Here is a 9,421-nt window from a genome sequence, read left to right on the forward strand (position 1 = left end):
CGTCCACTGCAGAACGTAGGCCTCCGCCTTCGAACATCAACTATCCGGACTCATACGTACTTGAAGATAAAAGAAGTTTCTATAACCAGCCGGAGCCCATTTATTTATCCGATTGTTTGAAAACATAATTTTATTTTCATTTACTTCAATACACATAATTCTATGACGTGAGGTCAATAGATAGACATCATATCAATATTCCCACAATACTCAGATGGAAATTAGATCATCTAACGCTTTTGTTAATATAGGAACCAGTAGTTGACATAAGTGGTATTGTTTCAGACATCATCACTCTCGATGCTCGTATTACGGTATACGTCTTCACTATAACGACAATTCGGATTACAAGCTGACACCCACTCGATTCTAAGAAGAGAATGTTTAACAAACACAGCTCCTAATAATATCCCGAGACCAAATGACGGTTTGTATTACAATCAGCAGTATGATCGCAGTGTCAGATTCGTTAAAATAATGAGACTGCTGCTACTATTGGGTGCAAAGATATTTGACGATGAAGAATAGCAATTGTTTCAAACATTAATCATACAAATGCACTGGACATAAACACATGAAATATAATTCTACATTATCTCTTCTACGATTGCTTGTGCAAACAGACAAATTCACAAAAGTGTTTGGTTTTTGATAACTTTAAGCTGACTTTAATAACGCGAATTACCTTTACATAAAAAAGACGACTATCCAACAAAGCGAGGTAAAGCCTAACACTTTATTTATTTGCATAGAAATACTCGGTACAGTTATGTAAATATTTGAGTTATTGTTCCTTGTAGAGTTGTCAAAGGGGCTGATTGTAACGCGAACAGACATAGCCTGTGTGGTCCCGTGACCTGAGACCATTAGTGGCTAAACATTGCTAATACTGAAATGACACGCCTATCGTCTGCATGTCATGTCAGATCATTACAGAAAGTCACGTTTTCTAGAACCCGCACGTGTTACTTCGGCTGCTCGTTGTATAAGCTGTTATATATGTAAATATATACCTCGCTAATAGTTCCTTCATTAGTTATAACAAACCGGTTTTATGCAGATACTATCTGCTTAATCATTCCAAAATTAATTCTGGTTGACCTACATTTTTTTTTCTTTCCTTGTTATACTATTTTTAAACATAACTGTTCCCGTGTGCTGTCACCCACAGTCTGAACAAGCGGCTACTTACTTGGATTAAAACGGTACTACGCCTTTTGGAAGGGTCAAATCTGCTAACCTATTCAAAAATATAAAACCATATAAAGGTTTTGCGAAAGATAACTAAATATAAACATTTGAGGTACGGTTGATGAAGAGAGCCTATTTTATGATCAGCCGTACGGAACAAGTGACATTTGGACGCTGGCACCTTTCCAAAACAGAAAAAAAGGTTTATAAAAGGCTCCCCTTTGCAGGTACAAAATATAGACCGGAATATCAACCATTGATACATCTTTTTTTTCGTCATAGGTACATTTATACCTTCAATAATCCAGTACCTTCGTTGTAAGGTTTAAGGTCGTCATTCAAAATGCAATAAGAAGATCAAGTAGGTACACACTTGATTCTGCTATCTAATTCTTTCAGAATTCCTGTAATGACCACGTTCATATTATACTAATGTTTTATGCACTTAGTCATGGCGACGTAGATGCAAAATCTGCATACTTACATAATCCAAGTAAAAGGAATAGGAATATTCCAACTGGCACTACCTTTATTGAATACATACGGGTTTTTCAGAGTTAAAGGAAAATGCGGTAGTTAATATTCAGATATAAAAGTAGTTTGTCCGGTCCCTACGAAGTTTGTAAAAAATACTTCCATTGTACCTTATATAAAAATGTAGGCCTATTTTTGACTAAAGGCTGGAAATAACAGCCTGGGTAGGATTTTTTTTATTGCGTGGGATAAGTAGGTACCTAACACTTCACAAAAAAGCCTTCTTCTCTTTCATAAGCTGGATTACTATCGTATCTTTAGTCGTGAGAGATTTTTCGCTAGTCTTATTTTATAAAAGCGAATTTATTTGGAAATATCTGAGCTTCATTTGCAAGAGGTAACTTAATATATAAAACACTCTATGACAATACTTTCACATAATTATAAATAAGGAAATAGAAAATATAAATATCTAACTTACACATAATAACTTTTATATTTTCCTTCCATGAGTAAATCATAACTAGGTACCTTTATGTAGCTGTAACATAGCGTAAGCGTAATATTTGAGTTTAATTTGAACCTGATTTTGAACAGGAAAATCGCAATTATTAAGATATTTTTAGGTTTATTTAATTTAGTTTATTTAATGTGTCTACTAACCATACTTCAGAGTATGGTCTATTTCATTCTAAGGGTACCTATAGTTTCAGTTTTCCTAATCGAGGCCCGAAAGCAGAACTATGTTTTGACGTGACAACGTCTTATAAATCATGTGGATGATGGAGCCGGCTGCACGCACGAAAAAACATGACTCATGCGGCGTTACCTCGCTCTGAGGCGTTCCGTTTAAGGCTTGAAGTGCAAGCGAGAGTACGCAGCGAGCGACAAAGAGGCACAATCGGCAGCTACTCACGTTGTCACGTTCAACTATCGTCAGTAAACCGACTTTACAGACAACCGGTTTTTCAGTCGTACCTACTCTCAGATCAGCAGTATTTTGTATGCTACCATATTTACTTTTCCAAAGGAACTATCTGCGGATCATTTCGGACAAACCAATTAATGAGCAGATGTCAAGTCCAATTTTCCATCAAATATTTGAAGTAACACAAAAATACTAAATAGACACCTTTTCTCATTAGATAAGCGAGTCTAAGAGTTGTAATAAAACGATGTTAATTAATAAGTCATAGAGAGACGATCGTGTAAAGTAAGTTAGCTTATGGTACAGGTATTTTTACCGGCTTGTATCGAGTTTGCACCGGTGACTGTCTAATGAAAATCTTCCAGTGCAGGGTGTCAAAGAGTGAGTGTTAATTGCGTAATAGCTGCGTGATGGCTGCGTGATGAGAACGTGATGACCACCTTGAAGCGTGACACACGACTTCATCAGGAAAAACTATAAAGAACTGTGTTATGGTGCACCTACTTTTCCAGAATCTTATATAAGGAAAGTGGAAAATGATTGTTCTGAACACTACTGACGTATGTATGTGTGTAATCCTAATCTTGCTTAAGTCCTCAGAGGTGATCCAGTTTATTGGATTAATGAAGTCAATATTGGTGAAACATAATGCTCCAATTTTCTTCTCTCAGTACTGTCCTCCAAATGAAATAGATACTATAGAATTGTAGCTCTTTTTTCACAAATTCTTATGGTGGTTATTGTTTGAAAGTGCGTTCGGAGAAGAGGAAATAACTTAGGATAATATTAACTACTTAGTAAGAATCACTGAATGGACAGGCCACATGCCTATGCGAGCAATATGATACGAAATAGCCCATAATATAAACAGTAGCATCCGTATTGCAGACTTAGTTTATAAAAGTTTGATACAGCTTTTCAATTATTTTACTTAAATGATAAAATGCTCTTGCAACAGCTGTATCTTTTTACTTTGTAAAATAATTTGTTGCTGCTACGGTGCACTTAATTAATTTGATAAATTAGAAAGTTACAATTAGCGCAGAAAACAGCATGAAAAGACTCAAAGCTGCTGAAATCATCACGTAGGTAGGTAGGTACTGCAGTGCATAATGAACCGTAGAACCAAAACGATACCTTTGCCAACTTCTTGATTTAGTGAAAAGGAGGTGTGTGCCAACACTCGCCTCTTTTCTAAACCATTATTCAATCGTGAACGTAATGACAACAATACTGTGACCTCGGCCTTCACATGCAATGCAGAATGCCAACTAGGTAAATCAATAATTCACGTGAGTAAAACATTAAAATCGCTGTGCTTTTTATTCGTCTCCAATTTATTACTATTTCAGCACGTGAAAAACTTTATTTCATCAAGCAAAGAATTTGTGGAGATATTCGAGATTTGATACAAATGTGCACGTGGGCATTGCATGATAGATAAGTAGAGTAACAATTAAATAAATATTTTTACAAATTATCTTTTACGCATTACTGAAATACGTCATAAATTAAACTGATCAACAAAATATTTGCTGTTCTTTTTAGTATTTTTCTAGTTAAGATAGACTTAGGTAGGTATATAAGGCAAGGAACCCAACCTACACAAAGGTAAGTAGGTAGGTGTTATTCATCAATTCAGTATGCACCTAAATGTAATGTTAGGGAATCTTGCATGTCGTAGGTACATTTATATAACATTTTCTAGAATTACAGTATTCAATACAAGTTTCACCTTTATTTAAATAATTGTATCGTGCCGAACCTACCGTAGTTGTAAAAAGAACTGTGGTTATTATTTAAATATGAGCGCAACTGCACAGGGCCTCAGGTTTCCCTCACATTTTCCTTTTGAAAGTCACAAAGCAGCCCGCAGTCTTCTGACTTCTCTGGAGCACTGAGGCTATCAATTCTACCCAAGCCCTGAGGTAATTATTCCCCGCACCCAGATGAAAATTGGGTAGCCTATGTCCTTTCTCAAGCTAACTATGGGACAATTTACAGACGGATAAGTAGTTACTTTTTTAGTAAGGATTATGATCCTTCACAGAAAACCGAGAAATCGTTTAAATATTTTTTTTTGTAATATAATTAGGTATCGCAGAATAAATCTGCAATTGTTACATTTTTTACATAACGAACTAATCGATTGTAAAATTCCATTGTTTGTTAATTTCATCAAACAGTGCAATACTTTATCAGCCTAAGTAACAATTGACTTGTTGGTCCCGATAACCTTTTCAGACTAGTCATAACTTTATATATTTTTCCTTTGGGACTTCCCTCTTTTCCCAAGCTGTATAGAAAACGTGTCTAAAGACGATCATAAAAGAAATATCGATTTGAATGCAGGTGATTTCATATTCCCCGACTTTTGCGACGCACACAAACATTCATTTGTTTCAGAAATTATTCATAGGTTCCAAGAATGTTCAATAATGTATAGCGAAGGTAAGGATCGATAGCATGCACCTATCTCACATAAATATCAGCATCGATACTGAATATGAAATTATATACATTATACCTACGACCTCCAGGTAAACTTGAATTGGTATTTGCTAGTTTAAAGTTGTGTGTGTAGTAAGTAAGCTTGGATTATATTTTGCAGGATTTTTAGGAGTGAGGTAGAAATATGACTCACGATCTATTACTTCTTAGCATAAAACCTCGCAAGCTTTGGTGTCAAGAGTTTTCTCAAATCCACCTGAGGCTTTTCATAGTATCTATAGATTAATTAAGCTTCTTGCAGTCCACATAAAGAAACCTTACGTACACAAGTTGAATGAAAACACGCAGAGGAAATTACAAGGGATGAATCCCCCGATCCATTCACATTTACCGTTAGGTGAGGCACTAGGGCTTCTTTAATTTGAGACAATGCTGTGATCCCTATGTATCCTATAGAGAGGATATTATAGGTAGTATATAGACTATAGAGTCAATTAAAGCTGCTCAATGAAACGAAAGATTTAGAAGCTAATAAAAGTGTTAATCAGCTACCAAGTTTATGCATTATCAGTTATCACTGTTGCTTCTAAATGTGCCATGATTTAACCATAAAACTACTGCTTAATTATCTCGTAATTAGAATTCTAATTATAGCTCATTGACATAAACATAACCCCTGGTATATCGCAAGGTGTAGATACAATATTTGCGTCAATGCCCTCTGAAACGGTTTAATTAGGTAAAGCCGGATGTTATCAAGTTCACACGGTATTGATAATTGTAATTGGTTTACATTTCATATTTAGTGTGAGCCAAGCCTAAAGCGTAGGCGTTTTGTAATCTATCGTGAGTTCTATATGGCTTCCGAGTCGATCAAACAACCCATATGAGATTGCGGCGACGGCCGTCTACTTTATCTAGAAAGTTATTTGTAAAAGTCTGGAAATCTATTGAGGTCATCGAATGAAAACACTCGCTAAAAATATCTGGGTTAACTCTAGTGTAGCGATAATAGGTTTGTGTTTAGGTACTCGGGAAAACTGATTCGAAGGGATAAGTGTACCTACATCTAATAACTTTATGACTTAAAAAAAAAAACTTAGGTACATAAATAACATAACTAGGCACCTACATATATGTTCATGAATACGCTAATCGCTATTGAATTAAACATTTCACTGAAACTGCACTGAAAGTTGCTAATTAAATCTATTACGTTCTAGATCTTACAAATTAATGGTATAGTAAGTTCAACTCAGTCGTGCGCGCGGCCTTATGTGTGGGTAACCCTTGTACATATACAGTGACTTTGTGTGCGTGACAAGAGGTACAGTCGGGTACAATACAGTTATTTAGGGGTTATATGGGAGTGTGTGGTGTAAGGTGTTTAAAGAAAAACAGTTATTACGTAATTTAATGTTTATTTATTTATAATGATTATGAATCGCTACTTGAAAAATCAAATGATGAATTTTCGGATTCGCTACTCTCCAAGATGAATTATAAATTCTGACTCCATGTCAAAATGTCTATAGTATTCTTCTTTTTTCTTTTGTACATGTCGACAAGTATTACCCCACATCCCTTCATCATTTTGACTTAAACGATCATTTATGAGTTTCATTATTTCCGTCTTATTTTGGTCGACATTATGCGAAGTAATTTAATTTATTTTAATTCCCCACACATTTTGTTTACATTATTATACTAAATTATACCTCTTTTTACATTCTTAGTCCACACTTTTATTTATTGTCCGCGTACCCCCAGCCTGAAAATATGTAAGGAGTATTTAATTCATCTTAGATATTTCACCTTATTTATTTCTTAGATACTGTCAATGTCAATTTGAAAAGACGTATGAGAAAATAATGAAAAACTATATTTAATAATAAAAAGCTTTGAGTCGTGAATAACTAGTATTTTCGTAAACGACTGTACCCATAACAAAAAGCGATAAGAACACGTCATGCTCGGACGACGTCACTGTCACACGAATGAAAGTTGTATATTTACAAGCCGACGCACACATAGGGCCGCGCGCAAATCTGAGTTGAACTATCTATAATGCACTTATGTAACTGCACCTATCTGCATTTATAGGCAATATTAAAGTGACCGTTATGTAGCCACAGTTAATACGTACTTAATGCAATTTTAAACCTGTTAACTTTCTAGAAGTTACGATAGTTTTAGATGCACACCTGACTAAATTGTTATGGACTTCAAAGATGCATTGTTTGTATGATGACTGACTTATGTAAGCACAAGAGCATTGTTCGAGACAAATTGTCATACAGCACAATGTCACAACAAAACAATCGTTTATTTTATCTTCAACCACTTGTAATTTGAAAGTTGATTTTGTTTTGAATAGATTCCCCTTTATTATTTTATATTCAGATTTAGACCGACATTGTGTAAGAAACCGCAGGCAACGTGATCTCTGAAACCATATACATACATCAGTAGCAAACACGTGCTAACTTTGAATTTTCATCGGTAAACTTTTCATATTATTTCTCTTTTACCTGGTTCGCAAAGGCGATTATCTGTATTTATAAGCCTTAAATTGTATACTTATAATTAACTTTATTACACGCTTTTTATTAGCTTCACCTGTATGTTTGTATGTTTGTAGGTTTGTATGTTTGTATGTTTGTATGTTTGTTTGTAACCGACTTCTTTGGGCGCGATTTTGACCCACTTTAAACGGCCAGATTTCGTTCAAACTTTGTAGATTTATTGAGGACCGATGACAATACACTAATTTGATAAAATTATTCAATTTTTAACCGACTTCCCAAAAAGGAGGAGGTTACACATACACATCGATTACTCCGAGGTTTATATACCGATTTACGTAATTCTTTTTTTGTTCGACTCGGAATAGCTGCCAGTTGGTCCCATAGTCACCAGGTCAGGATCTGATGATGGAAACCCTGAGAAATCGAGGGCAACCTTCAAAAGTTGTAGGCATACATAGGGTAAAAACTTGACACTCAGGTGAACGCCTAAAAGCACTATTCAACTGTGAAGATTTGGAGCTGACCTGATGATGGAGACCAGAGAGGGTCGAGGGAACTCGACAACTGAATATGTAAACTACCTCGTGTTTGGGCTTAAATTATTTGTATTGACAAGACCTTTGCAACAGTGAAGGTTTGGAGCTGACCTGATGATGGAGACCAGAGAAAGTCGAGGGAACTCGACAACTGAATATGTAAAATACCTCGTTTGGACTTATATTCTTTGTATTGATGAGAACTTCCCACTTGTATGGATAGTGACAACTATTCGTATCACTGAAAAGCTTTAAATAAATAACCTTTTTACAAAAAAATTAAACCGACTTCCCAACACTAAAAAGCAAAAAAAAAAACTAATTTTAGGTGCATCAGCCTAGAAGTCGGTGGCAAAATTATATAACTTAGTACCTAACATCCATTAGACACCGACTTCTAGGCTTCTATATGATTTTTGTTAATTTATATAATTTTCATCTATAGTCGATAAGGTAAGAAAATTAATTAAATTTTTCTAGAATTTTTCTCTACAGTCGATAAGGCAGGACTCGATGTTAATTTTTATTTCCAATAATTATCTTTAGCCGTTTTCTCTAATATTGACAAATTTTTGTATACCAAAGAGAATTTTAATTCTACAAAACAAATAATAGTTTTAAAACAAACTAAAAAGTAGAAAATAAATAATACTTTAAAAAAACTAAAAAACACGCTTTTTATAGAAAAACGAACTAAAAAATAGAAAATAAATTTTAATGAATTTAAATTAAGAAACTGTGTTAAAAATTTCAATAAATATAAATTAATAATAGTGTGAATACAAAAAAAAAAAAATTTAAAAAAAGCGTGGGGTGCTTTTTAAGATATTATCGAAATGAAAATCACTGTACTCATATCTGTCAATAAAATATTTATAACTATTGACACCATGCACCCCACGCTTTTTTTTAAATATTTTTTTTTTGTATTCACACTATTATTAATTTATATTTATTGAAATTTTTAACACAGTTTCTTAATTTAAATTCATTAAAATTTATTTTCTATTTTTTAGTTCGTTTTTCTATAAAAAGCGTGTTTTTTAGTTTTTTTAAACTATTATTTATTAGATTATGCACAGTCATAATCGGTATCACGACTTTTATTGATATTGCATTGCCTAGTGCCTACTAATTCAGCATTTGTTTATGCGTTAGAAAGTTTTGAAAAAGCTGTACCCTCTGAAACAAAGCTAACTAAGAAAACCCTCTAAGATAAAGCTGCAACTGAACTAAGCTCTATTCAATTAGACTGGAATTCAACATTTTTGCGAAAAGACAAAGCAGATGAGTAGGCCGTGCTTAAAATTAGT

The sequence above is a fragment of the Helicoverpa armigera genome, chromosome 8, assembly GCF_030705265.1.
Source record: "Helicoverpa armigera isolate CAAS_96S chromosome 8, ASM3070526v1, whole genome shotgun sequence".
NCBI classification, from domain to species: Eukaryota; Metazoa; Arthropoda; class Insecta; order Lepidoptera; family Noctuidae; genus Helicoverpa; species Helicoverpa armigera.